We start from the raw sequence: 27218 nt of genomic DNA, 5'->3' as shown, positions 1-27218 counted from the left end.
ATAACATCATTTCATCATCACAGCGCAAAGAGAGATGAACGGTTTAGCTGATACTAGATTCAACAAGCACTTTTCACACACTCGGTGCTTAAAGGACGGTGCTCATGGGGAAACAAACGTACGATGCGGCTCCTCATCTGGGTTGGGACATCCACGCAACCAAGGCAGAGCCGCGGGAGGATGGGGGGTCGACCGCAGGGCACGAGGGAGGCGGTGACGAGGCGTGGGGACGTCTGCGGGCCTCACTCGGCGCGCTAAGGAATCTGGACCTGCCGACCTCGGTCACTCACCTTCCAGATTTCTGTCAAATCCTCCAAGTAACAGTAATAATGGTTAACACTCACAGGGCGTCTCCAATGTGCCAGGTGCTGTCTTAGGAATTCTCTCCTTCATTCTATTGTAAGCTGCACTACTGTTTGCTTAATATTTTTCTTCATTTTTTTTTTTTTTTTGGTCACGCCTTACAGCTTGTGGGATCTTAGCTCCCGGACCAGGGATCAAACCCAGGCCCTCGACAGTGAAAGTGCTGGGTCCTAACCACTGGACTGCCAAGGAAGTCCCTAAATCAATTTACTTTTAAACTCAAATACCTGCGTTAAGTAATAACGTACATGAAATTAGGTATCACCGTATCATGGGTGATCAGGTATTACGGCATTTAGGGGACGGGTTGTTTTTCTATTGTTTTGTTTTTATATTTCTATTTGTTTTTAGAGATAAAATTCACCCCTTTAAAGTGTACAATTCACACTCAATTTAGCACCCTCACAGTGTTGGATAACCGTGGCCAGGTGGGCGTTCTCATCCCTCCAAGGAGACCCTGCATGTCGGCAGTCACCACCCACTCCTCCTTTCACTCAGCCCCCAGCAGGCAACCAGCAGCCTGCTTTCTGTCTCTGTGGATTCACCTATTCTGGACATTTCACATACATGAAATCACACAGTATGTGGCCTTTGTGTCTGGCTCCTTTCACTTAGCATATATACATATACACACACACACATATATATATATATATATATATATTTTTTTTTTTTTTTTTTTTTTTGCGGTACGCGGGCCTCTCGCTGTTGTGGCCTCTCCCGTTGCGAAGCACAGGCTCCGGACGCGCAGGCTCAGCGGCCATGGCTCATGGGCCCAGCCGCTCCGCGGCATGTGGGATCTTCCCAGACCGGGGCACGAACCCGTGTCCCCTGTATCGGCAGGCGGACTCGCAACCACTGTGCCACCAGGGAAGCCCCATCACTTAGCATATTTTAAAGGTTCATTTACACTGCACTATCCACCAGTACTTCATTCTTTTTTACGGAGGAGTAATTTTCCATCGTATGGATAGACCACATTTTATTTACCCACTTGTCAGCTGGAGGACACCTGGGTTGTTTCCATTTCTTGGCCATTATGCTTAACGCTGCTGTGAACTTTGCATACAAGTTTTTGTGTGGACGCGTGTGTTCAGTTCTCCAGGGCAGGTACCAAGGAGCAGGGCTGCTGGGTCACGTGGTAGCTCTCTGTTTAACTTTCTGAGGAACCACCAAAGGCACCATGGCATTTTGTAAATAAAAAACTATTAAGATGAGTAATGTTCAACTGCTACCACTTAAAATTATTTTAAGATACACTGCTGCAGTCAAAGCTACTGGAGTCGGTTTGCATGTCTGGGGGCAGAGAGGTGGCGCCGCGGAGGCGGGGCTTCTGCAGTCCTGATGGAGCCGCAGCAGGCAGGCTGCGGGGCGGGGGTGGCAGCACGCAGACGCCCACACCAGAGGCCAGCGGGAATGGCAGGATGTCAAGGTGCGGAGGGTGAGCCGGTTTCAGGAGAAGGCAGAGCAAGTAGTTTTATTTCAGACGAACGTAGCTGGAGGTGCTGGCAGGACAGGCGCGGAGGATGGAGACGGCCAAGGGACAGCTGGTACCGAGGGCTGGGCGGGGCGCTGGAGGAGCCCAGGAGAGCAGGGATGAGGGCGCAAGTTAGAGGAGGCAAGTGGCCATCAGTGAAGTCCAAGAAGGGCCAGGAGCGGGGCAGAGACACAGGAGAACCATCCAGTGTACGGGAGGCTAGAGCTGAGGGTCTCAGGGAGCGGTGCTAACTGACAGGGATGCAGGGAGTCCAGAGGATGTGGCAAGAAGCCAGCCTCAGGCTGGGAGAGATGCACGTGTCCTAGTTACACCGACCAACAGCTCAGACACCCTTGTGTGGGAGCACACGGCCCGCCCAGGCCTGCTGCGTGGAGGCCCAGGCCCCCATGGCAGGACACTGAGCCCGGCGCCACCACCTCCCCTTCCCTGAGCGCCCCCAGCCCGCGCAGCCGGCTTCCGGCCCTCCCCCGCATCTCCCTCCTTCCTCCCCCGACCTCTGGACTGCGGGCTCTCGGGGGACAGAGGCCCCGACTGTCTGCACACTGGGCTGCCTCACAGGGCCTGGCACGGAGCCGGGCATACATCTGCCGCGGGAAGGAACGACTCAACCCCACCTGCTCACACGCCGCCCCCGATCTCAGCGGCTCTCCCCACCCTCACCTGACGCCCAAGTCCAGGACCCACAGACGTCTTGTGGAGCAGGACACACGGCCTACGATACCGATGCGGTTTAAAAACAACAGCTGGTCGGAGCGGAAAGATGGCTGGCCCCAGCGTCACGGGTGGTCACCTCGTCCGGGAAGCGCAGTGGCGGCCTTCGAGGCCCCACAGATGACGACCTGAAAAAGCCGCGTGGACGGAGGTGGAAGCCTCCGCCCCTCCTACGGGGTCCGCAGCGCGCCTCTGTCGGACCCTCCTCGGCCCCGCGGTCCCCCACCACACCCTCCAGGAGAGGCCAAGTTCGGGCAAGGTGGGCGCCGAGTCCGTTTCACACTTAAGTGAACAAGCAGAAGCAAACCGCGGTTTCCATACCGTATGATTTTTTCAAATTCTTAAAAGATGAGAAGTACGCTGCTAAATGTCAAAACACAAAAGCCAAAAAGAAATTAAAGTTGTTATTTTCCTTTCGGTTTTATCTCCATTAGCCAAATGCTTTTGTTCAAACAATGTTTACATTGCCTTTGTGTTACTTTGTTTAGAAAAATAATAATAAAGGAGTGCGCTTCCAGCACGGACGACAGCGCATACGCAGGTCTGTCCAGAAAACACTGCATTTTAGGGGAGAGCTGTCTACTTGCCCCAGAATACTCACTGGCCACCAGCCTCCTCCTCCCTCAGCCAGCCCGGGGTCACCAGGGGGAGGACAGGGCGGTCCTTCGGCACATCCGTGCTTCCCAGGGAAGATGGACCAAGACCCGGGGAGGCCAGGCCCGTTCACTCAGTGACCGCAGGCTCCACTACTGCTGGCCAAACTCACCAAGGTGACAGCTGCCTTTCATAACAGCCCACTGTGTGCCACATCCCGCAAAGGAGGCATTTTACAGGCGAGAAGAGAGGGTGGGTGAGCTCTGCGCTGCCCCTGCTGAGCCCCAGCACCTGCCGGGAAAGCTCAGGGAGCCCAGTCCTCAGCCCGGGAGCCTGACGTTCCTTCCATGAGGCTGCCCTTGTCCTCTCTAAGACCACCACACACCTCTAAGCTGCTCCTTGGAAGACTCAAGGTCTCTCCACCAACCAGCTTTCAAGGCGGATCCATCAGTGGCAGGTAATTCTCACCCTGGAGCTCCACCTTGCTAGTGACCCCTCCAGACAGGATCCCTCCCCTGGGCCCCCGGATGCCCGCTCCCCCTCTCAGCAGTCATTAGTTCTGTACACCAAACATTTCTAGTCCGCGGCTTCCAGGGCCTGGGACAGAACTGCGTTCCCCACCCCGCTTCTGGGTCAGCCGCGGCCCTGGCCAGTAAAATGTGGCAGAAGTGACGTGTGTCGCTTTGTGTCCAGCACTTTAGAGGCCAGTGTGCAGTTCTCCACGATCCTTCCCCAGCGTGGGGGTGGTGCAGGCCTGTGTCTCTACCCAAGAGAAAGGACACGGTGCCCACGGAGCTCACAGCAGCATCGCTCGTAACAGCCAGAAAGTGGAAAAAGCTTCCCTTCAACAGATGAACGGGTAAATAGAATAATAAAGCATGGTACATCCATACAGCAGAACAGCATTCAGCCTGAACACGTAAGGAGGTGCAGGCACCTGCTTCCACACAGTGAACTGTGAAAACACGCCAAGGGGAGCACACACACAAGGCCACACACTGCTCCGTTTCTACGAGTCGTCCAGAACAGGCAAGTCCAGAGACAGAAAGCAGACCGACAGTGGCCAGAGGCTGGGGGACGAGGGGGAAGGGGGTGACTGCTTGATGGGTACGGGGTTTCTTTTGGGGGTGATGAAATGTTCTAAAGTAAGATTACACGGATGGTTGCACAACGCTAAATATACTAAAAGCTTTTGAACTATATATTTCAAATGAGTGAACCTTATTGTGTGGTACATAAATCACATATCTATAAAGCTGTGAATAACAACCAAAAAAAAAAAAAAAACAATGGCCTTCCACAAATGATGACGGTGACCACACACCCTGGACACGCAGCCTCCGCACAGATGCAAACACATCCACACCACTGTATGCTTATGCTGAAAACCTGTCTGTGGCCAATTAACTTAAAGTCCTGGAAGGAAGCCAAGGTCACGGTTCTGTCCCAATAGGACCAGACTCCATCCCAAGGCCACAGTCTGAATCTTTAAGAGGAGATGGGGGGAGGGGTACTTAAAAGAATCTGGCTAGATTAGAATAATTCCTAGCCTGAAAAAATATTTACATGGACTTCCCTGGTGGTCCAGTGGTAAAGAACCTGCGCACCACAACTACAGAGCCCACGTGCCCTGGAGCCTGTGTGCCACAACTAGAGAAGAGAAAAACCTGCATGCCACAGCTAGAGAGAAGCCCAAGCGCCCCAACGAAGAGCCCGCGCGCCGCAATGAAAGATCCTGCATGTCGCAACTAAGACCCAACGCAGCCAAAAACAAACAAATAAATAAATAATAAAATTTAAAAAAATATTTACAGCTCATTACACAATGAACCAACCTTCCAAAAATATAAAGAACTCACAGAAATTGAGAAGTAAGCAACCAATAACTCAAGAGAAAAATGGGAAAAGAACTGTCCACAAAAAAAATGTAAGTGGTCCCTAAGCATATGAAATGATCAGCTCACATTTCAGAAAAATGCAAATTAAAGCTACCTCAAGGGCTTCCCTGGCGGTGCAGTGGTTAAGAATCCACCTGCCAATGCAGGGGACACAGGTTCGAGCCCTGGTCTGGGAAGATCCCACATGCTGCGGAGCAACTATGTTCATGTGCCACAACTACTTAGCCTGCGCTCTAGAGCCTGCAAGCCACAACTACTGAGCCCACAGGCCACAACTACTGAAGCCCGCGTGCCTAGAGCCCGTGCTCCACAACAAGAGAAACCACCGCAATGAGAAGTCCGCGCACCGCAACAAAGAGTAGCCCCCACTCGCTGCAAATAGAGAAAGCCCACGCACAGCAACAAAGACCCAATGCAGCCAAAAATAAATAAATCAAAATAAATAAATCCAAAAAAAAGTACATTGAGATACTCTTTACACCCGTCAGGTTGGCAAAAATCCAAATATTTGACTCTACCTTCTGCTGGTGAGGCCGAGGGGAAACGGGCTGGTGGGAGGGCAGGATGTGATAACCCCCGTGGACAGCTTTGGCAAAATCTATCAAAATGACAACTGTGTATTACCCTCGGACCTAGCACTGTCCCTGGGGAATGCTACCTGCAGATCCACCTGCTTACATGGGGAAGGACACGTAGGTAAGATCGACCCTCTCAGGAATGTTAAGTAACAGCACGTGAGGAACAGCCAGAAGCTGCCATATAGGGGATGGGATTTAACACAGTACAGGAGGAGAGCATCACGGCACTACGCTCACAGAGAGGACACGGCTCTCCACGTAGCGACATGGGAAGTCTCTAGGCTATGCCACAAGTAAGAAAGCAAAGGGTTGAATGTGTACAGGGTGCTATCTTTGATTTAACACAAAGGGGGAAATAAGAGTATAAATTTGCTTTTGCTTTATTTGCATAAAAAACACTGGAAGGCTATTCAGATACTAAAAGCGGTTGCTATTAGGGAGAAGGGGGTGGGGCAGGGGAGGTCAGAGGTAAAGGGTAGGATTGCTCGGAATGTACTTTAACGCCATCTCAGTTCAGAACTGAGTGGATGTATCGCCTATTCAAAAGCGCATAATATATTTAAGAAAAATAAGCCCCATCCTCATTTGGCCAACAGGTCCCTTGGCCAGTGCTGGGACAGTACCAGTGTAGGCATCAGCCAGGGCTGCGTCCTCCCCGGTGAGCTGTCAGCCCTCCACCGCCAGCCGGGGCAGCTGGAGGCCACACATACAGGCTCACGTCTCCCCCTTCCCACCCTCGGAGTCCACAAGCCCACCCGACCCGCTCCCCGCCATCCGGCTGGTTGGAGTGGCCCTTCTCCCCACTCTCCCCAGCGTGGCCCAGTCTGGCCTCGCCCACCACCAGGTGCGGCACCTGTGTCCTCCGCACCTGCCACTTGCCGGGCACCGCCAGATGCAGCCCCTGGCTGCAAAGTGCTCGCGTGGACACGGATGGCGCCCTGGGCAGGAGCCTCCGGGCCAGGCAGGGGAGGCGTGCGGACGGAGCCCGCTCCCAGCAGAGCCCGCTCCCAGCAGGACAGCTCTGACCACAGCCCGAAAGCACAGAGAGGGCACTCGGGGTCGGCCCTGGAGGCCAGCGACAGAACTGCACCCTCTCAAGGGGCCCTCCCTTGGCCTCAGTGAAACTGAGAGACACAGAGCTGCGGGGAGAAGGAGAGGCCCTCAGAGGATGACAGCACTGGTCGGGGAACTTCCCTCTGAAGTGACCTGATGCTCAGAAGACGCCAAATCAAGGGGTGCCGTGCTCCTTCCACGTCACCTCCTGCAAGGAGGGACACCTTAGGGTCACCAACTCCAGATTACATTCTATGAGCCTCGCGGGGCAGTTTTTTTTTCTTTTAAATGTCATTTCTGAGAGCTTGATTCAGAAGCAGTGTGCTAAAGAAGTGTTGTTTTTTTTTAAAGAAGACAGTATTTGTTTCCCTCTTCCTAGTTTGAAACCAATTTTCTCTTTCTTCCCTTGCAGCGGCCTTTAAATTTCTACTGCAAGGATTTCTTCACCATCCACCGGCTGACAGAGCAACGCAGCACTCAAATCGACGCACACCTCCGTGTGACAAGCGCGCCAGGCCTCCCCCCGCCCGGCGCTGCGCTGGCCCTCACGCGGCAGGCCCGCCGCCCTCCTGGGATGGGCGGCCTCGGGGGCAGGCTGACATCTCCTTCCTGCGGTGACTCTGTGACCAGCCAGGCTGGCAGGGAAGTGGGGACCTCTCCCCAGCGCGGCAGAGCTGCTCACAGGGCCTATGGCTGGGCACCAGCTGCATCCACGCCAAGGGCCCCAGAGGGAGCTCACTCGGCACTGACTTGTCCTGGGTCACCCTGAAGTGACCCGTGGACACACAGCCTGGACTGGAGCAGGGGGAACCCGTGAGCCTCGGCAAACACATTCCTGAGGAACTGGCCTGTTTTCTCCCCTGGAGACTCCCCAAAGGAGATGCATGAGCAGGTTCGTTCAGAAACACCAGAACGACTGCGGCCCGGCCCGGGAGTTGCTCTCAAAGACACAGCACCCCAGTATTCCGGCCCTGGGAGGCCCTGGATGTCACACAGTCCCACTCTCTGATCTACATCATAAAGGGGAACCTGGGCCCAGAGAGCAGCAGGTGACTGCCGGGGCGGGGGGGCGGGGAGGGGAGCCTCGCCCCTGGTGTTGGGCTCCTTTGTCCAGCCCTGAAGTCCTCCTCCCCACTAGGCCCCTGCGCCTACACGCCCCATCCCTCCCTCCCTCCCTCCCCGTCAGGGTGCCCTCCTCCCCGCAACATCCGACTGCTGAATAAGCCTCTCTTCCCCACAGCCTCTCCCTCCTGCCCTCCAGACCCCACCACCCACAGCAAGGGAGGAAGGGACAAACCACAGGGGCAGCTGGCCTCTTCCCAGCGTGGCCATTCAAGGGTAAGCTCTGTGCCACCCCATGATGGTTACACAGGCCACAGAGACCCCTGGGCACTAAACAAACAGCGACTCAGAGAAAATAAACCAAAATATTAATAGCGATCACAGTGACAAGGCTAGTTCTAGTTTGGTCCTTCCTACTTATACGAACTTTCCAAATTTCCTTCCATGACCATTAAAACAGGCGTCCTAAACATTCCCCCTGAGACTTGGTACAGAAGAGACACCCCGCTTGGAAATCCTATATTGTATCATCTATTTCAGTAGAGCTCATTTTAGTCTTTGGAAACTACTGATAATCAGATGGTAAAGAGGAAAAAAAGTTACCAAGATTTTTGTTCAAAGTTAAAAGAACTAAATGAAAAAAAAAAACTGGGTTTTTTTGGAGGGAGGGGGAAGAAATAATAAAAGGTTTGTTTTGTTTTGTTTAAAGAAACATTTGTTTCTCTTCCTCCAAATGTTAAACCCTACTTAACACCTTGCAGTCAGGTTAGATAGTGATTTCTTGTGCTACTTACTTTATTCTTTTCTTCTGCCAATAAAGTATATTTTTTAAATCAAGAAAGAATGTAGGGGCCTCCCTGGTGGCGCAGTGGTTAAGAGTCCGACTGCCGATGCAGGGGATACGGGTTCGTGCCCCGGTCTGGGAGGATCCCATATGCCGCGGAGCGGCTGGGCCCGTGAGCCATGGCCGCTGGGCCTGCGCATCCGGAGCCTGTGCTCCGCAACGGGAGAGGCCACAACAGTGAGAGGCCCACATACCGCAAAAAAAAAAAAAAAAAAAAAAGAAAGAATGTATTTTCTTTCATAATTTCTTGTTTCTCTTTAAAGCAGGGAGATTGCTCCTCTAACACACAGGTGGGGTCAGATTAGTTGCGAAGACCATGTTTTAAATGCTCTCCTTATACACTGGGTCTTTTCTAGAACTACATTCTATAGCAAATGGTATTAAGCATGACTGGGTCCCATGCACGGGCTTGTGTCCTGAGTGGCCTGTAGACGTTGTCATGAAGCCGTGCTCCCACCAGGCAGGCCCAAGGTGCTCAGAGCAAGATCTCCAGTCGCTCATCCCCAGCCTGTCCAGGAGTTGAGGCTTCTGCAGCGCTGGCCAAGGAGAGCTTTCCCACTGGTTCCACTGGCAAGAGAACGACATAATGCACTTGACTCGGCTTCTCTGAGCTCAGACCACCACCTCTGGGTCAGCTCTCCTCCCCGGCTCCATCCTTTTTGTCTATTTATCCTGCCTTGTTGCTAAAAAGATGTGAAACGGACAACAGCGGTGGCCCCCAAGCCCAGCCACAGGCTTGAATCTCTGGGGAGCTTTGGAAACACACTTATGCTCAGGCCCCATCCAGCACAGTTAAAACAGAAGGTGGTGGGGATCCAGCATTTGAGAATTACTGGCTGAGAGAAAGCCAGGGAACATAGTGCAAAGCTAGTAAATGAAGAAACCCAGGCAATAGGGAAGTAGAAGGGGAGGAAAAAAAAGCTGGGCCAGAAGGCAAGGTTAGAACCCAAAGTGCAGACCATACCAGAGCTGGGACAAATGACTGGCTCTGAGCTGAGCTTCCTGGTGGACAGAACAAAAATGATTCACACTGCCCACAAGATAGAAAGAAACCAGATTCACAGGAGAAGCTTCTCCTTGTCCTGGGACCTGAGATGAACACCTCCCTCACGTCTTCCAAAAGCAGACACACAGCATGAAGGAGATGAAGGCGTGCTCCCAGCACCAGGACTGGAACCACCTATGGAGCGGCCAAGGGTCCCTCTGCACCCAACACAGCAGACTCAGCAGCTGGGCTGCCCACTGACTCCTTGCCGGAAATAACCTCCTACCAGGAATCAGCACCCATATGTACACCATGCTACCGAATCACTGCATTGTCCAGCCGACTGCCGGGTACGTAACCAGTCATCCTGAGCTCAGCACGTGGTCACGAAGACGCATGGGCACCGACTCTGACCATCTCACTCAGGAACATAAGGAAAGGTGCTGATCCCCATGCCAGTGGCTCTCATGAGAACACCCAGTCTGTCCCCGTCACTCGGGGGGCAAGTCCCACGCCTGCCCAGCACTCCCCTCACCGCCGTGCTCAGAGAGGCCACCGTCCACCCCCAGACCCGCGGCTGTGGCCACTCAGGTCGGGAGGGGCAGGGCCTGTCCTCGGACGGCAGCCTGCTGAGCGGGCCTCGAGGCCACCAGAAGCAGAAGACGGCCATGCGGGCCTGGCTGCCCCGAGCATGACGCTGCGTGCGGTGCGCTTCCCCAATCCGTGCATCACGCTCAGCAGTGAGCTCCTTTAAACGTGTGTGTTAAAATCAATGGAGTCACGAGTAAGTCACCCTCCTGCCCCCTCATAGATGACATTTTCTTTTTGATCCACACACCACGTCACCACATTTCAAATTAAGTACTGAAAAGCTGAAGCAGCAACTATTCACAACTGCCAAAGGTGGAAACAAACCAAGTGTCCATCGACAGATGAACGGATAAACAAATCGTGGTCTATGCACACGATGGAATATCATCCAGCCATAAAAAGGCATGAAGCCACTGACACTTGACCACAGGGGTGACCCTGGAAGACACTACGCTGAGTGCAAAGAAGCCAGATGCAGAGGGCCACATGCTGCATGGTTCCAAATATGTGAACTGTCCAGCACAGGCAAGTCCACGGGTGCCGGGTCGGGGAGGGGAGGGAGAGGGAATGACTACTGATGGGCACAGGTTTCCTTGGGGTGACGGAAAACTCAGGAACTATATGGTGGTGATGACTGCACAACACGGGGAATCTGCTTAATGCTACTGAGTTTTTACACTTTAAAATGGTTACCATAGTAAATTTTATGTTATATGTATTTTACAAAAAAAAAAAAAAAAACTAAAATAGCAAAATTCTCATTGTTTTACCTTAATAGAAGTGCTAATAAAATTCAACCCAGGGGCTTCCCTGGTGGCGCAGTGGTTGAGAGTCCGCCTGCCGATGCGGGGACGCGGGTTCGTGCCCCGATCCAGGAAGATCCCACATGCCGCGGAGCGGCTGGGCCCGTGAGCCATGGCCACTGAGCCTGCGTGTCCGGAGCCTGTGCTCCGCAACGGGAGAGGCCACAACAGTGAGAGGCCCGCGTACCGCAAAAAAAAAAAAAAAAAAAAAAAATTCAACCCACATCGGGCTTCCCTGGTGGCCCAGTGGTTGAGAATCTGCCTGCTAATGTAGGGGACACGGGTTCGAGCCCTGGTCTGGGAGGATCCCACATGCCGCGGAGCAACTGGACCCGTGAGCCACAACTACTGAGCTTGCGTGTCTGGAGCCTGTGCTCCGCAACAAGAGAGGCCGCGATAGTGAGAGGCCCGCGCACCACGATGAAGAGTGGCCCCCGCTTGCCACAACTAGAGAAAGCCCTCGCACAGAAATTAAGACCCAACACAGCAAAAATTAATTAATTAATTAATTAACTCCTACCCCCAACATCTAAAAAAAAAAGAAAAGGGAAACCTTAAAAAAAAAAAATTCAACCCACATCAAAGATTTTGTATAAAGATGATCGTTACTCTACAACTGAAAAAAAACAGCTTCAAACTCACAGAGTATGAACATCAGAATTAGGACCGTTGGTGGTCAGTCCTCACATAAAAATAAGTTTCCAGAGTCCACATCTGTGAGCGATACACATTGAGGCACTTATCAATGAAGTCAAGTCTGGGATTTGCTTTGAAATAATCTGGGGGCGGCCGAGAGGGGGAAGAGCCTAGATTAAAACAGTCAAAGCTCAGTGATGGGGGTTCACTGAACTATTCTATTTTTATAAGTTGGAAATCCTCCATAACAATAAGTCTTGCTTTGTTTTCAAGCAAATTTCCAAAGATCTCTGACCTGCTGGATCATATTCTGTGTAGACAAAAGAACTAGATGCCCCTAAGCTGTCAAACCCCAGGGGCTCAACCCAGCACCCTCCACCTGGGCCCCACAGCACGGGGTCACCTGGGGGCAGGCCTGGCCACAAGAGGTCACACAAAGCGCTCCCCGAAAACAACCAGAGCCCCAGGTCAGACCACCGGGCAGCAGCACACGGAGGCGTCCGTTCTGGTCCTTCACACTGCCACCCAACATACCATCTGGGCCTCCGAAATGCCTGCCCCAATTCAGCTGTCAGCTGGGGTCCAGGTGACGCCTGCAAACACGGGGAGCTTCCACTGAAATGCCTCTGCCAGAGCCCCAGCACCGCGCAGCACTGCGGACGGAGCTCGCCTCCAAGCCAGGGCCCGAGGAGCAGGATGCTGCCAGACCTCCCTCCCGAGATGCAGGAGGAGGCTGATACTTGTCTCTCCTTCTCCCTCTTCTAGAACTAGGTCTGCAGGGGAGGCAAGGCAGGTATCTCCCTCCAGCTCATCCCCCATCGTATTCCCAGTGTCTAGGAAAGCACGTGGCACACAGCAGATGTTCAATTAAATGCTGCTGTGTCGTCCTGACTCAATGGATACGGCTCTGAAGGTGCGCTGGAAATACTTGCTTTTCACAAACGCCAATGCAAGAGATAGGGTGGAAGGCACAGGATGTGTCAGCGCTGGGCGCCAGAAAAGCAGGGGCAGGAGCCAGAGGAGTTAGGGTACAAACAATACCACCTAAAATAGCACCAGAGATGCTCTGGAATGTAGAGCCTGGGGTGGGGGGCGCGTGGAGAGGAGGGAGGGGGGTGTGCCGGGCAGAGGAGGGTGCGGGACAGGGTATGGAGGTGGGGGAGGGGAGTCTCGCAGGGACAAGGAAGAGGACACGGGCAGAGGGAGGTAGGAAGCTCCACCACCCTGAGCACAGGCCTGCCGTGACGGGATTCTGTGTGAGGCCTTGCGTCCCCAGAGCAGGGCCCAGGCAACGAAGGGAGACAAGTGGGCACCACGAGACGGGCGGGGGCTGCAAAGAGCTGGCGCATGCAACCCCATCCAGAGATGGCGCCGACCCTGGCACTGACCCAGGGTTGCCAGGCAACAGTGCAGGCCCCCGGCTGCCAAGTGTTCTGATTTGTCAATGAAGCCGCAAGTCTGGACTGCTATGTAAGATCTCCTGATTTTCACGTTAGCATCTGGGGTAGACAGAATAATGGCCTCCCAAGATGCCCAATCCTGATCCCAGTTACATGGCCAAGGGGAGTTACAGGAGCAGATGCGATTAAGGTTTCTAATCAGCTGACCTTAAAACAGGGGGAGGATCCTGTATGATCCGGGGGCTCAGTGTAACCACAAGGGACCTTAAAGTACAAGTGGAAGGCAGAGGAGCCCGTGTCAGAGTGACACGGGGTGAGAGGGACAGGACTGGCTGCTGCTGGCTTTGAAGAGAGAAGGGACCACGAGGCACAGACGGTGGACGGCCTCGGGAGCTGGAAAAGGCAGGGGAACGGGGCTCCCCTAGAGCCTCCAGAAGCAGCTAGCCCTGCCTACACCATGACTTTAGCCCCCTAAGAGCCGTGTGGACTTCTGACGCATACAACCGTGTTGCTTTAAGCCACTGCGTGTGTGGTAGTTTGTTATAGCAGCCATAGGAAACCAATACAGCAACCAAGTTTAATTTTTAGCAAGAGGCACAGTACGACCCAGACAGAAAGCATCGGTGGGCTGGATCGGGCCCAGGGACCACTTTTGCCGAGTGCACAGTGGGAGGGCTGAGGGCTGGGCCATCCCTGGGTACCCAGCACCAAGCCTGACACACAGCAGCCTCTCACACGCACCCCAAGGTACGGCCGGGGTCCCTCACCTTGACAATCTGGTCACAAAGGTCTCCAGGGGTTTCTGGAAAACAGAGCTGCTTGGCTGTCAGGAGGCCTTTCCCCAGGGGACCTGCTCACCACGCGTGAGGGCGCTACATCGGCCATTCCCCCGCCCCCCGCCCCGGGACCTGAGGAACCAGCTTCCAGTACAGGTGGGGTGGCTGAGAACCCTCTCCAACTCCACCTGCTGCAGCAAAAGAAAGGAGTGTGGACGTTTCGGGTCCCCGGCCCACCCCGGCACCACAGCAATGACATCACCTTCGCTTGTCTCAAACCACAGAGGACCTCTTCTCACAGGAGCCTTTTCAGCTCCCCAGGTGCAGACAGAGAAGAGCTGCTCTGAGCACCCAAGGCCCGGCCGCTCACTGCCAAGGCTGTGTGAGAAGCACGGCGGGCTCCCAGCCCACTCCCGCCACCTGGGGCCCTCGTCCCCCAGAACTCCCGCTCTTCTTTCGAGACTCTACTTATGTACCATTTCCTCTCTGACACCCAGGTGCATTCTCAGCGTCTGACACCACTTTCTAAACGTCTTTCTCGGTGCTGACACTAGTTGTCCCATGTCAGGAGCCACTCTCTGCAGACCATCAGCTACATGAAGGCAGGAACTTACTTTTTTTTTTAAATTGAAGTATAGTTGATTTACAATATCATGTTAGTTTCAGGTGGACAGCACAGTGATTCAGTTATATGTGTGTGTGTGTATGTGTGTGTGTATGTACTTTTTCAGATTATTTTCCCTTATAGGTTATTACAAAATATTGAGTATAGTTCCCTGTGCTACAAAGTAGGTCCTTGTTGGTTATTTATTTTATATATAGTCGTGTGTATATGTTAATCCCAAACTCCTAATTTATCCTCCCAGGAACTTACATCGTGTATGTATTGCCAACCTATAGTGCATAACATATATGTGTTCAATACACACTGAATAAAGACTGAATGAACTGGACTGTAAACTAATCTTTTCTGGAAATACCATAAATGATGACATTGTGGTATGTGTTAAATACACCAGGTAAAACCTCACTTCTGATCTTTAGTCAATAAAGTGAATCTACCTAAATTAGGAACCCTAAATTACAACTATTGTTACTGTAGTTACTTTAAAGAAATGTAGTCTTACATTTTACAAGTAGTGTCTGTTGCAGTCATTACAAGCAGGGGTACAGGAAGGAACCTGGCTCCCAGGCTGGACCGGGCAACTAAGGATCGGCTCCACAGACGTGGCTAAGAGCCAGGCTGAAGGAGGTCACCAGACCGGTGGGCCACAGTCTCTTCTCCTGCCCTCACCTTGCTGGCACTCTGCTAACCCAGCCCCGCTTTCCCAAGGTGGCTCAAAGGCAAACCTCCGGCAGGCAGCCTGCTGGTCATCCTGCCCATCTTCCTCTGGCACATTCCACCTAACCTGCCCCCTGCCCTCCCCTCCCCTCCGCAGCAGCTAGACAGTAGCCCAGGGCCCCAGCACCCCACACCCCACGACTGCAGAGGCCTCCTGCTCTCTCTGGCTCCAGCCTCCTCCCACCTCCTAATCCCTGACACTCCCAGAAGCTCTCTGAGCACACAGTTCAGCCTCTCAGCCCACACAAAGCATCAGAATCAGCTGAAGCGCTTCTAAAAAACGACTGGCTCCCACTCCACCGTCTGGGGTGGGGCCCCATCACAGGCATTTTGAAAAAGCTTTCCAGGCCATGCGATCTGCAGGTGCAGCCAAGGACACGAACCGCAGGCTTGCAGGGCGTCGCATCCACCTTCCCGGCCGGCAGGGAGGCCCCGAGGTCCTTGCCTCCCCCACTCGCTCTGACACACACCCTGGGGCTGGCTCCAGGGTGGAGCCCATCCAGCCCCAGGAAGCCAACCTGGCCAGGCCCTCACCCACGGGAGCTATGCCACGCGGCAGGCCCCGCCAGAGGCCCCCTCGCTCAGGTCCCTATTGCCGCACCCCCCAGTCCCAAGGCCGCGGCCTCGTCACAGCCAGTGGCCGCCTGGCCACCTCGGTGCTCGCTGTTCTCAGCAGGCATCGGCCCAGCAGAGCTGCTTCCGGAGCCTGCGCCGCACCCCCAACCCAGGCACCCAGCCACGCCCGCGCCCTCTGCCGCCTTCTCCCAGACGCAGCTCCCTGTCCTGCCAGGTCCAGCTTCAATCCTACCTTCTCCCTGACTCTTCCAGACTTTCCTCCATTCCTGATTTCCTGACCAAGAATCAAAATCACAACTCAACAAACCACCAGCTTCTGTCTCACTGACGTTAACTGTCTTCTCAGTTAGACTGAGCTCCTGGTGGCGAGAGCCATGGCACCTCTCGAACACCCAGCACTCTGACCCTAGAGACTACGCGCCGCATACCCCCAAGGCTGACACTGATCTCAAATGTCAGCCCTACTGTCAAGGAACCGCCCTTGATCTGATGCCCATACTTCTACATCAACCAACTGCCTCTACTAAAGTGGCCCCAAAATTATTTCTCTGACCATACATTTCCCAAATTTTTGGATCCAAAGTACACTCGTTATACCCCATGACAGCTCTGGGTATCAAACGGGCACTCAAGGAGGACGTACTTTCTCAGCCCGTCAGTATTCCTTTATTGCCATGACTTTGGGGGAGGGGGACACAGAGAAGGGGACAGACTCTGGATAGCAACTTTTCGCTGTCATGATTTAGTCACCTCAGAGCCTTAAAGAGGTTACAGAACAACAAATTCGAGTCCAAACCTCCCGGGCCTCCCAAGAGCACAGGGCACGTACTGACACATAGCTGTCTATCACCCCTTGACTTGGGAGCTGCAGGCAATTTTCAAACCTTGGGAAAGTGATCACACCCCAGCCTCCTCACCCATGGTCCGACCAGAAGAATGACCCATTTGCTAGAAGTCATGCATTAACTGCCTGCTGAGGAAGGAGATACTTCATATTTTTACTCATACAAAACGTCTTAAAACTATCGAGTTCTTCAGCATGAATTTGATCACATTTTAACAGCATTACCAGACCATTTTTTAGTCCTAAATTCCCATGTGTCATGTTTACAGAACAAATGTGCAGAGCTTCACGATTACAGAGTAAAGAGAAAGAGCCCCTTCTCTCAAAGAGCAATTTGGGCAATGATTTTATCACAGCTTTGCAAACCCAGAAACCCTTACCAGCCACAAAAACTTCCTCCCGCAAGCCCAGCTGGGGCTCCCCCAGGGCCGTGCTCTACACACCCAGGCAGCTTCGGGTCTTAGAACTGACTTCTGCAGCCCTGGGCAGGGAGGGGAGGTGTTGCCATAGAAACAGCTTCCTGAGCTCCAAACTCAGGCAGGCATGGGACTGAATTCAGGTCCTGCCGGACACTGGGTGGGTGCATGTGAACAAGCCCAACCCCTCGGAGCCCCAGCTCTGCTCCCCTGCGAAATGCCTGCGGGGTTGCCGTAAGCGTACAGCGAGGTAGTGGGAGCACCTGACACGGCTGCGGGCTGAGGCCACGGAAATAGTGTGGTTTTCAATCTGACACTGGCGGCGGCAAATACCAGCTGGGGCGCTGACTGGCTGTGTGGCCTGAGGCAGGCTGCAGAACCTCTCTGAGACTTAGTTTTTGCACAGGCAAAAACAGCAGTGGTGACAGGTCTCGGAGGATCACAATGGAAATTAAATTAACTACTGGGCATAAAAGGAGTCACATAGGGCCTGGCACAAAGGAGACACTCAAAGACCATCAGGGCTCACACACACCCACGTGTTTGGTTTTGATGGACAAGCTGATAATTACCTACTGGAGGAAAATAATTTTTTTTCCCAAACTCTAAACACCAAAGAATATGGAATCACTCGGAATTGCTGGAGGGAGGAGTGACTTCCATTAACACCAGTGGCCTCCCCAGTGGCCCCGTGGGAGTCTGCTCCGTGCCCAACGCCACACCCCCTGCCCTTTCCCAGCTGCATTTCTAAAGGGCCTTGACAGTGAACATCTCGCTTGATGTGTGGGAATGAAGAACCGGCTTTTCAAACAGGATCCTGGATTTACTGCCTCTGAAGGGCACTGACATCTTACGTTCCCTTCATGAAGGAAAACATCCCAACTAACCCACAGGGTCACCACGCCTGTGACCACAGCCCAATTACAATCACGTAAGAACAAGTGAAACATCGCTTTGAGGAACCAAATTCCCTTCGCAAGCGTCATGCCTTCATCTGAGCGACATACAGAAGCACCTGGGGAGCAGAACAAGTGAAAACATCGCTTTGAGAAACCAAATTCCCTTCCCAAGCGTCATGCCGTCATCTGAGCGACATACAGAAGCACCTGGGGGGCAGAAGGGAGCCGCTGTTGGTGAGTCTCTGGCACAGCCGGCCCACATGCCTTCTCACTCTGTCCTCTGGGCCACGGTTCCCAAATCTGGCCCCAGAACCAGCAGCATCAGTAACACCCAGTAACTGGCTGAAAATGCCCATTTTGGGGCCTCACTCCAGACCCACTGAATGAGAAACTCAGGGGGAGGGGCCAGCACTCTGAGCAATGCCGATGTGCACCAGCGTCTGAGAAAGACCACCAGTCTATCTGCAAAGTGGTTATTATTGGCCCTCTTTAGAAACAAGGAAACCAAAGCTCAGTGATTAAAGTGCCCGAAGCCACCCAGCCAGGAGGCCAATTTGTGCCCACATCTGATTCCAAAGCTACTTGTCACATGGCCTTTATAGCCAAACTATCTGTACCATTTGGTGTCCTCAGCTACAGAGCCACCGAGATGTGACGATGACACTTCCTTAAGAGGGGAGGGTGGGAGTGAGAGGCGGGACGAAGCCTGCGCTCAGAAGTGATGAATTATAGATGCCTTTAAATCCACATCATGCATCAGCCCTGGATGGTCAGCCACCCCGCAGGGCGAGCCTGCTTCTCCCTGCTCCACTTGTTAGCTGGGTGCCACGAAGAGGACACAGGGGTCCCTCCACTGACCTCTGTGCCCCAATTTCTACCACTGCTTTGACCAGAGAGTGCAAGAAGCTACCCTCTCTGTCTCTAGAGAGCTGGCGCATTCCGCCCAGATCAGGACCAACAGGAAGGCACAAAGCAGCTCCAGCACCTGGGTGGGCCAGGGCTGAGTCACCAGAAGGAATCCCATGCACGTGCAGGGGGTATTATAACAGTGCCACAGATCTGCTTCAAAGGAGCCAGGCCAATTTTTAAAACCAAACCCTAAATTTTGCCTCGATCAAGCGGTCCATGAAACTCTTGATATTCGAACCTCAGTACCTTCACAGATCCTAAAGTTAGGAAAAAGACAGACATCTCCTCATTCACAACTCCCAACCTTCTAAATAAACTTGATGACTTTCAGATCATAAGCTTATCCTACAACTTAAATGAGTACTCATCATCACTGCTTTCTGCAGTGGCTGGTGGAGTAGCAGGGACCCAGGTTTGGTAATCACACAGACCTGAGTTTGACTCCTGGCTGGGTCAGTTCCTCAGAGGTTACCTAACCTCTCTGGGCCTCAGTTTTTCCATTCATTGATGGGTGACAATCCCTGTGTTACACATGGATGTAAAGACAAAATGAAATTATGTTCAACAGCAACAACAAAGTCTGCTCAAACAGCTTTGTATTTCAAGACATCAAAAACCTGGAAGATAGGTGTGGTCAAACAGCCCGTGGACAGATGCTACTCAACACACCCTCTCAGCTTCACAGACACTTACTTCACTGTGTTTGTTTTTCTAAGTTTCTATTTTTAGACACCTTGAACAAGCTAACTAAGACCAAAGAAAATTCCATTGACAAACTTATCAGAAAGCGTGTCAATTTTCAAAAACTCAGCAGATGGGGATAAACAGACCACATTCATCCACACCCCACCAATCCAACAGGAAGATTCTGGGAAACAGTGAGAACAGCTCTCAGAAAGCTTTGAAAACTTTAACACGCTTCACAAGAGTATGGCAATGGGGACTTCCCTGGTGGTGCAGTGGTTAAGAATCCGCCTGCCAATGTAGGGGACACGGGTTCGAGCCCTGGTCCAGGAAGATCCCACATGCCACGGAGCAACTAAGCCCATGAGCCACAACTACTGAGCCCGCATGCCATAACTACTGAAGCCTGCGTGCCTAGAGCCCGTGCTCTGCAACAAGAGAAGCCATTGCCATGAGAAGCCCGCACACCACAACAAAGAGGAGCCCCCACTCACCGCAACTACAGAAAGCCTGTGCGCAGCAACGAACACCCAATGCAGCCAAAAATAAATTAATTTTAAAAAAAACTCAAGAAGCAAATAAGCTTTAAAAATGTAAAATAAAAATACAGATATTTTTAAAAATACAGATAAATATGAGAAGATCTTGGCAACTTCTCTGACACAATCACCTGTCCCAAAGACAATTGCTGGAACAAGTACCATTCAGAAACCTGCAGGCCCTTTGGATGTTCATTTAAATACAGATGAAAACGATTATCAGTGCAAATTCAATCACTGCTGTGAGGGATTGGGTATATGATTGGTCAGCACCTACCATCCATATCTAGAGCTACAAGAGACACAAGTTTTCTGCCAAATCTTCATTATCCTACATAACTGGGGGAGCGCATGGACAATTAAAAACTAAAATTCACCTTTTCAATCATTTTAACCTCCTGTTCCAATCCCTTCTTTCACAGGGCATTTCCTGAGATGGAAAGGAAGAACTCACACTTCTCATCTTTTTCTGTCCATTTTCTTACGTGAACGTTGAAAAGAGGAAGGGGATAACCCTGAACATCTCTCTAAAAAAAATTCTGAAACATCCCGGAGAGAGCCCTGGAACCCAAGCATCGAGTTCTGGCACTGACACTGTATCGCTGCATGACCTTGGGCCAATCTCTCTGGGCCTCAGTTTCCCCCATCTGAACCCTCACGATGGTTAAGCCCCATCCTCCTTGCAGCACAGACTCAGATGCGTCCGCAGGGCAGCAAAACAGTGAAGGGCCCCAGACGGAGCCCCTGGGCGGAGGAATGGGTTTCCACAGACCCCTGCCGGGGTTTCTGGGGGAGCAAGCTGCACCTCCCCCGCCCGCCCCCCCCGCCAAGCCACCGGACCAACTCTGATCGCAAACAAAAACCTGTTGGCACGGACTCCTCTAGGAAGGGCCGGCCTCTCCCAAGGCGCTGGGCTCCTGGGGAGCCGCCCCACGGGGAGAGAGAGGAAGGGTCTCCTGGAAGACGCGGCCCCACACACCCAGTCACCCACCCGACCAGGCCGGCAGAATCGCCGGGCGGGGTCTCTGCCATCCCACGCGGAACAAAAGGCAGCTGGAGCCTGGCTCTGCCGCCCCCGTCCCCGCTGGGCTGTGGGGCGGGGGCGGGGAGGGAGAACCTGGTCCCTGGGGAAGGGAGGGGACCCGCAGCAGCCCAGAGAGGGACGGCCGGCATCCTGGACGGGGGATCCCTCCCCCGACTCCCGGAGGGAAGGGCCGCCTGGCCCGGAGAGGGGAGCAAAGTGCCCCGGGGAGGAGGCGCGGGGTTGTTCTAGGCTTAAAGGTAGATGGTGAGGCCTGGAGGGGCTCCCCGATCTCGGGTGGGAGGAGGGGGAGCCCCAGGCTCCGAGGATATGAAAGGAAGAGCTCTCCGAGGGGAAATGGGGGGGTCCCTGCAGCGGAACGAGGGATCCAGATGGGGAGGGGGCCGTGCTCCACCTCGTGGGGCGGGTAAGAAGGGGTCCCGCCTGAGGTAGAGACCCGGCTGGGACTGCGGGGGTGCATGCTCTGGGGGACGGCTTGGGGGGCAGCGCTCTGGGGGCGTCCGCCCGGGAAGGGGCAGGGTTCGCGCCCTGGGCCCGCTCCGGCCCCCGAGCCCCGTGGCCCCAGCTCACCTGCGCTCCTCCGGGCCGACCCGGATGCGCGGCTGCGGCCGCCAGTAACGTTGGGGAGGCGGGAGCGAGGGGAGCCAGCGGAGACGCCGGCGCTCCCAGCTCCGTTTGACACCCACACACCAGCCAACATGGCGGCCGGGAGGGGGCGCGCCGACTGCGTGCGCGCGCCCGCAGACCCCGCCCCTCCGCCAGTCAAGGCCCCGCCCCGTGTTCCCGAGGCCCCGCCCCTCCGCTCAGCCCAAGCCCCGTCGAAGCCCCGCCTCGCGCTCCCGAGGCCCCGCCCCTCCGTCCAGCCCAGGCCACGCAAGATCCCGCCCGGTGCCCTCTGGCCCCGCCCCGCGCCCGCTGGCATCCCACCCCGGCCCAGCCCGCACAGACCCCTCGTTCCCCGACCCCAGGGCCTCCACCCGAGTACCCACGACCCTAGGCAGACTACCCAGCCCTCCCACCGCGCCCCACAGCCTATGCCCCAATACTCTATAAATAACCCCCAAACCCCACACACGCGTCCCAACGACCCCAAACCACCACACAAACCCTGGCAAATTCATACCTGAACCCACGCACACGGCAAACTTCACTCAGACCCCACAAATCTCCCCACGCCTCAGGCACATCCCACAGCTCCACACACCCTCTCCACCCCCCACACACGCATAGAGCCCCCAGCCTGAGCTAAAACACGCTTCCCCTTGCAGTGTGCACTTGTAAACATCACCAGGTGCAGAAGGTGGAGCTGGACGAGCGGGGGCTGCCAGGGCGCTGGGTGCTGGGTTAAGTGCGTTCCCTTTGTGAAAATTCACTGATGTACACTTTAGATGTGTCACTTTAACGTAAGTGTTCTACTTCAATAAAACACACTCAAAAGTTATTCTGAGGATGGTGCACAGGCTTTGCTAGACTGCTAAAGGAGTTGTGGCACTAAAAAGGTGGGGCTCTAGGGTCACCATCCTCCCGTGAGGGGCTTATAGACCCCCTGATTCAGGCTCACCCCTTCACAGGGCCTTGGGCTCTCACACAGGATCCACCTGTTCCCTTTGGTTCAGCCAGTGCCCACGAGACACCTCCTATGTCCCGAGCACCATGCTGGAGGAGGGGCAGACGCTGGAGAGGTGCCCAGGACCCCACAGCTGCCCAACCTGCTCCAGTCAGGGTGGGGTCAGCAGAGACCCCCTCACAGCAGGGTCTGGCGACAGATCAGGGCTTGCTAGGTTGGTAGACAGCACCATCCCTGTGGCCTGTGTTCCAAGGAGGCCCTGTTTCAGGGAGGCTGTTTCCAGAAGTCCCACTCTGCCCTCACTTACAAAGACACCTAAGGCAAGTCACTGCACTTCTCTAAGCCTCGTGTTCCTGCTCCCTGTGAGGGAGCCAGATGCAGGAAGGCATCCTGTTCTCCAAGCTGGGATCTAGACTTCTCTTCTCTGGCAACAAGTAAGAGGGAGAGAAGATGGGGGGAAGGAGAGAGGAAAGGGGAGGGGAGAGGAGAGATTGAGAGAGAGACACTAACACATGTGCAAACCCATGGCCATTATTCCTTTGAAAAGTCCAACGCTGGTAGTTCTAAAGGCTAGAAACTCCTTCCTGCAGTCTGCTGCCCCATCCCAGTGCTCGGTGCCCTTTCTCCACCAGGACAGTGAATTAAGCCCTACGTGCCTGCCTTGAGGCAGGAACCTGAGCTCCCCATTTTGAACTTGGTCCACCCCCATCCCGGAGAAGCCCCTCTACCAGTCCAACCCTCCTTGTGAGCCCCAGCTCTCTGCTAGACCTTCCTGGGTCTGCAGGAGAGCAGAACTTTCCCTGAAATCACAGCCCCTGCCCTAAGAGTTTGCAGCTCCAGATGAACTTATGCCAACATGTACAGGGTGCCTGGTGCAGGCTTGAGTGCTTTCCATAGATTGCGCAAACCAGCGCTGCCGCTAGAACTTCCTGGGAAGATGGAAGTGTTGTCCAGCTGTGCCGTCCACATGTAAGCACTTGAAATGTGGCCAGTGCACCCGAGGAGCTGCTTTTTTAAGACCTTATTTAACTTTAATTGATGAATTTAAATAGCCACATGTGGCTAGATGCTGCCACATGGAACAGCACTGGCCCCAAACCTCACCATAACCCCTCAAGGTGAGTCTTCTTACTGTTCGCATTTTATAGGAAGAAACTGAGGTTTGGAGAGATGCTGGGCTGGGTCACCCAGGCAGAGCCCAATCCCTTCCCCACCCAGCTTGCAAGTCTGTGCCGCCACAGAGATAAGATGCAGGTTTAGGAACGAGAGAACTGGATACGGATAAAGAGATGATGAGCCAACCACAGCCCAGGAAGTGAGCTGGAGAGCAATTCAGGGGATCAAGCCAGGCTGGGGAGTAGGGGAGGGCCTCCTGAGGCCGGAAGACCATCTCCCACGTGCAAGGTCAGAGGGGACATTCCTGCATTCCTCGAAGACATTTCTCCTTCCTGTACCCCCTTTGAAGCCTATTGCCCTCTTGCACTTCCCTCGCCCTCTTGCACTTCCCTCGCCCTCTTGCACTTCCCTCTCTCGATTCATCCCCGTGAGGAGCCCTTAAAGGCCAGCAGTGCTATTCCCATTTTACAGATGAGGAAACAGAGGCAGGACACAGCAGTGCTGGGATTCAAACCCAGATTCTGCCGAATTCACAGCATGTAAGTTGTCTTGCAGAGGAGGATGCAGGATAAGCCATATGCTTTGTCCAAGGCCAAAGCTGTCCCAGGGCACAGGCTGGAGCAGGCACACTCATCTGCCCTTCCTAGGGTTTGGAGGTCGGTTTCAGATGCCTGATGAGGCACAGTGATGGGGACTGGTCAGGGTGGTGTGTTTCAGAAGCGCAAAGAGATGGCTGTGCAGACGGGGATGTCTCTGGGGTTGGGGAAGGAGGGCTTCAAGGGGGAGGCACTATGGGCAGAGAGAGATGGCATGCTGTGAAGACAGCATGCACCTTCTCCTAGTGAAGATGCAGCGGGTCTCAGGGATCTTCCACCAAGGTTTGAACTCTAGATTCAAAACCATTTGTCCTGCAGGAAGAGCCTATGCCGGGAGCCCCACAACAGCTAACTTCCTGTTCACCAGTTCGTTACTTGACCTTGGCCTGTCACTGCTCCCCCTCAGTCCTCAGGTTCCCCATCTGTGAAGAGTAATAATCCCTCCCACCTTGAGGAATTGCATTAAAGTTCATAATGAAAAAGCAGAGTAGGAAATGCTTTGGAAACTGTAGATGGGTGTTAGCAGTGGTTCTTATTAAGATACAGAGATAAAGCTATCCTGGTCCCTCCAGACGCTGGAAGTCTAAAACAGCAGAGGAGTCAGGAATACAAACTGAAACTAAAACACTGAAGTCACATAGGAAATCATAAGAGAAAGGGCTGTGAGAGCTGAAAAGGAAACTTCCTTCTCTCTTGGAGAGAAGGAGTGATCAAGGCAGACTTCCTGAAGTAGAGGCACTGGAGCTAGGAAATAATAGTAACAATAACACCAAAGCAGCACGCACTGTGCAAATGCTTTGCATGGATTATCTCATTTCCTGTTCATAACAAGCCTGAGTTTCAGACCATCGTTATCCTTCACAGTTGAGGCTCAGAGACATTCAGCGATTTGCCCATAATCACACAGCTAAAAAGTGGCAATGCTAGAAAAGTCAGGCCTGATTCAAAAGCCAAACTCTTGAGAGGAGTTTGAGTAGACAGAAGGGAGAGATCCCCTCTCCCCTCCAGCTCCAGGTACATTATCAAGGCCAAGCCAATCAGAGCATCTCTCCTGGTCATAGTGATTGATTCAGCAATGGGCACATGACTTAAGATGGGCCAGTGGGACTCAAGCCCTGGACTTCCACAGAAACCATTGAAAAAGAGGAGGTTGTTCCCCCGCCCCATCGCCCCCATCCCCGTCAGGTTGCTGAACTAGTGTGATGTAAGCCTGGAGCAGCTTCCCACTGGGAGAGCCAGGCTGAGAATGAAGCCAACACAGAGCGGGTGAGGGAGGAGAGAAAAGACAGATTTCTGCTGACATTGTTTGAACACCTTGAACCAGCCATGCCTGAAGTTTTAACCCTGGAGTTTTTAGCACATAAGCCAATACATCAGTTACAACTATTTCAAAAGAAAACCCAGCTCAAACTGGCTTAAATGATCATCGGTTTTAATTGGCTCATTTAACTAAAATCTCCAGAGCTAGAGCTTCAGGTGATCAAGGTTCTGGCTCCATTTCTTTGACATATACCTCCTAGGCATGTCATAATTTTCCTAGGCTGGTGTCTTGACTGGCTCTAAATTGGCTGTAGCAGATCCATGCCTCACATCTGTAGCCAGGATAAGACAGTGTCTCTCTTTCCAAACCAGGAAACTAATACCTGAGCCTTGCTCTGATTGGAAGAACTTGGATCACCTGCCCATCCCTGAGCCAACTGTGGGGAGTTCGATGAGGAATCAGGGTGATTGGCTTAGGCCCATCAGAGCTCCCCGCTGGAGTTGGGGGGGCAGTTACGGGAGGGGAACACACACTGGGGAGGTGGACAGCACGACCACCACTCGGCTGAATTCTCTTTTCTCCCTCGGCCAGTTGACTTGGTACCCAGATTCCTGACAATAACAGTCATCAACTCCATTTCCAAAGAGTTTTCATTTAATTTTTTGACGGCTCCAGGCTTTTTTTTTTTTGGCTATGCCACACGTGGCACGTGGGATCTTAGTTCCCCGACCAGGAATCGAACCTGCGCCCCCTGCATTGGAAGCGTGGAGTTTTAACCACTGGACGGCCAGGGAAGTCCAAGACAGGCCATTTTTTTGGGTGGGGGGAGCATGCTGAGTTGGGTCTTCGTTGCTGTGCTTGGGCTTTCTCTAGTTGCGGCGAGCAGGGGCTACTCTTGGTTGCGGTGCATGGGCTTCTCATTGTGGTGGCTTCTCTTGTTGCGGAGCATGGGGTCTAGGTGCGCGGGCTTCAGTAGTTGTGGCATGCGGGCTCAGTAGTTGTGGCATGCAGGCTCTAGAGCACAGGCTCAGTAGTTGTGGCGCACGGGCTTAGCTGTTCCACGGCATGTGGGATCTTCCTGGACCGGGGCTCGAATCCATGTCCCCTGCGTTGGCAGGTGGGTTCTTAACCACTGCGCCACCAGGGAAGTCCCAACAGATCATTTTAAATTGTTTTCTTGAATCTACACAGACTGAAACATCTTACATGCATTATTTCAGTAAACAGTCACCACTGCCCTATGAGATAAGTAGGCACTCTTGTTATCACCATTTTACAGAAGAGCAAAGTGAGGCACAGAGAGGGGAAAAATAACTGCTGGCCCAGCTGAGGAGTGGCAGGGCTGAGATTTTTTTTTTTTTTTTTTTGCGGTACGCGGGCCTCTCACCGCTGTGGCCTCTCCCGTTGCGGAGCACAGGCTCCGGACGCGCAGGCTCAGCGGCCATGGCTCACGGGCCCAGCTGCTCTGGCATGTGGGATCTTCCCCGACCGCGTCCCCTGCATCGGCAGGTGGACTCTCAACCACTGCGCCACCAGGGAAGGCCAGGGCTGAGATTTTCACCCAAGTCCAAGGGAGTCAGGGACTGGCATCTCCTACAGAGCCCCCCTTCCTTGGAAATGTGCATGATATCTTTC

The 27218-nt window shown here is 53.5% G+C and overlaps 1 protein-coding gene across 1 annotated transcript in view; it reads right to left on the bottom strand.

Annotated features, from left to right (window-relative positions):
• The window catches only part of EPN2 (epsin 2), a 67269-nt gene extending 45570 nt beyond the window's left edge, over positions 1 to 21699 (bottom strand). The window contains exon 1 of the mRNA XM_060082648.1: positions 21614 to 21699. The gene's annotated coding sequence lies outside the window, so the exon portion shown is untranslated. The remainder of the gene's footprint in view (positions 1 to 21613) is intronic.
• Between the last annotated feature and the right edge of the window lie 5519 nt (positions 21700 to 27218).

The sequence above is a fragment of the Mesoplodon densirostris genome, chromosome 18 (assembly GCF_025265405.1).
Source record: "Mesoplodon densirostris isolate mMesDen1 chromosome 18, mMesDen1 primary haplotype, whole genome shotgun sequence".
NCBI classification, from domain to species: Eukaryota; Metazoa; Chordata; class Mammalia; order Artiodactyla; family Ziphiidae; genus Mesoplodon; species Mesoplodon densirostris.
The sequence above is the reverse complement of the archived record's forward strand: the minus strand, read 5'-3'. Positions and strand labels throughout refer to the sequence as shown.